Raw genomic sequence first — 2502 nt, 5'->3', positions numbered from 1 at the left:
ATCCACCACCTGGATTCATAGATTGGAATTATGACCAACTTTTTGGTCAGGGAAATTTATCCACAGGAATCCAGCAGCTTGTAATTCCTGCCGGCTGTTTTGAACAGGTCTGCTTATGTGCACTACAGGCCTGGGACTGCCTAACCCCCTTGTCCACAGGGCCTGGAGAGACCTCTTCATCAACCTTCCTAAAACAGAAACCAACTGAAACCCTCCCAGACTTTATACTAAGAGTACAGGCCAGTTTAGATAGAAAAATAACAAACCATACAGCCAAAGCAATGCTTTTAAACAACCTTGTCTGAGAAGGGATGACCCCTGAGCACAGACAAGCATGCCAGGGACTAAAAAATAAACATTACGACAAATGGATTGTGGCCACCCATGACATTGGGACTGCCACATACCAGGCCTTCTCCCTTGCACAGGCCTTTGTAGCTGCAACCCAACCCAACTCAAAATGTTTTAAATGTGGAGAAACTGGACACTGGAAAGAAAATTGCCCAAAAATCGGTTCGGCTGCCGCTTGACCCCCTAAAACCTTCTGTCCTCACTGTAAAAGGGGCTTTCACTGGAAAAGAGATTATAAATCTAAATATGACAGAGATGGCAAACTTTTGCCACCTTTAAACTCTTTCCGGGGAAACCCTGAGCCCCGCTAACAAGAGGGAAGCCACAAACATTATGGGTAACCAGTATTACAGAAAATACCCATCCAAAATTAACCATAAAAATAGACAATAAACCTTTCAAATGACTCCTTGACACTGGGGCTGATGAAACCATCTTAAGGTGCTCTGAGGTTCCCCCACACTGGGGGTTAATACCAGGACCTCAACTGATGGGAGTAGGAGGCCCCTCCTGAGCATTCATCACTAAAAACTTCTATAAATGGGAGGATCCTGATGTAGAGGTTGGCACAATAAGACCCCTGATTACAGATATAGCCACAAATCTCATAGGATGAGATATCCTGGAAGACCTCAATGTAGTTCTTGCCAGTGGATCTGAAGGAGAATGCCTTCAAATAGATGATCATATGAGGCTCCTAAAACAGAAGAACCCCCAATTGTAATGGCCACTGCTGATTACCAGACTCCCTGCCTCGACTGGATCACCAAAGAACCAGTCTGGGTGGAACAATGGCCATTACCCAGGGAGAAATTACTCATTTTACAACAACTTGTAGAAGAACAGTTACAGCTGGGTCACATTAGGCCCTCCAGGAGCCCATGGAACACCCCAGTCTTTGTAATAAAGAAAAAGACAGGGGCATGGCGACTGCTACAAGACCTCAGAGCCATAAACAAAACCATGAAAATATGGGGCTCACCCCAAAGAGGCCTGCCCATGGTCTCTGCCATCCCCCTTAATACTCCCCTGTTAGTCCTAGATATAAAAGACTGCTTCTTCTCCATCCATTTACCCAATAATGATTGGCAACATTTTGCCTTCTCAGTTCCAAAATTTAACAATTTTAGGCCAGCTGATCGATATGAATGGCGAGTTCTGCCATAGGGTATGGCAAATACCCCTACAATGTGCCAGGAGGCCATTGCAAATGCATTGGCACCCCTTCTTAAAAAAAAGGCCTACATGTTTAGTTTATCATTACATGGATGACCTCTTGGTCTGGCAAGATCAGGACTCCTCTCTAGAGGACCTGAAAGATGCTATGATAAACACCCTAGAGACAAGATGTTTTATGATAGCCACAAATAAAATACAATCAGTTCCCCCATTACCTTCCTGGGGACTGAAATAACGCCTACTACTGTTAGGCCCCTTAAACCTATCCTGGATTCCTCCCATCCCCTTACCCTTAATTCTCTTCAGAGCTTTTTAGGTAATATTAATTGGCTAAGGCCCTGGCTTCCCATCCCCACAAGTCAATTACAGCCACTCTTTGATCTCTTAAAGGGAGACAAAAACCCAGCCTCCAGATGATATCTAAACCCAGATGCCAAAAAGGCTCTCCAAATAATTAACAACCACTTCCAAAAGGCATCACTAGCCAGATATGACCCCAAGCTGCCGTGTCAACTCTTAATCTTTAACTCCTCCCCCACCATGGTTGGAGCAATTCATCAGCCACAGAGAGTACTAGAATGGCTTCACACACCAGTAGGGAGTGCTCTTCACTTTCTTATAAAAGTAGACATTCTTGCATTTATGATTTGTCAAGGAAGAGAGAGAACCCTACAGATTATAGGAAAAGAACCTGATACCCTCATTATCCCCTTCCCGTTATCAGATGTGCAATGGCTCCTAAAACATCATTCCTCTTTTTCAATTAGCTTAATAGGCTTCCCGGGACAGATTGATAATCACTATCCCAAAGATAAATGGATGTCAGTTATTCCAGTACTTAGCTGGCTCCCTCCTCAGCTCTTCTGCCACAAACCCATAAAAAATGCTACAACAGCCTTTACAGATGGAGGAAAAAGGGGGCAGACTCCCCTAATGACCCACCTATGATATATTTTCAACCTCTATCTGATA

The sequence above is a fragment of the Nannospalax galili genome, unplaced genomic scaffold (assembly GCF_000622305.1).
Source record: "Nannospalax galili isolate Female #2095 unplaced genomic scaffold, S.galili_v1.0 scaffold254, whole genome shotgun sequence".
Lineage (NCBI taxonomy): Eukaryota > Metazoa > Chordata > Mammalia > Rodentia > Spalacidae > Nannospalax > Nannospalax galili.
The sequence above is the reverse complement of the archived record's forward strand: the minus strand, read 5'-3'. Positions refer to the sequence as shown.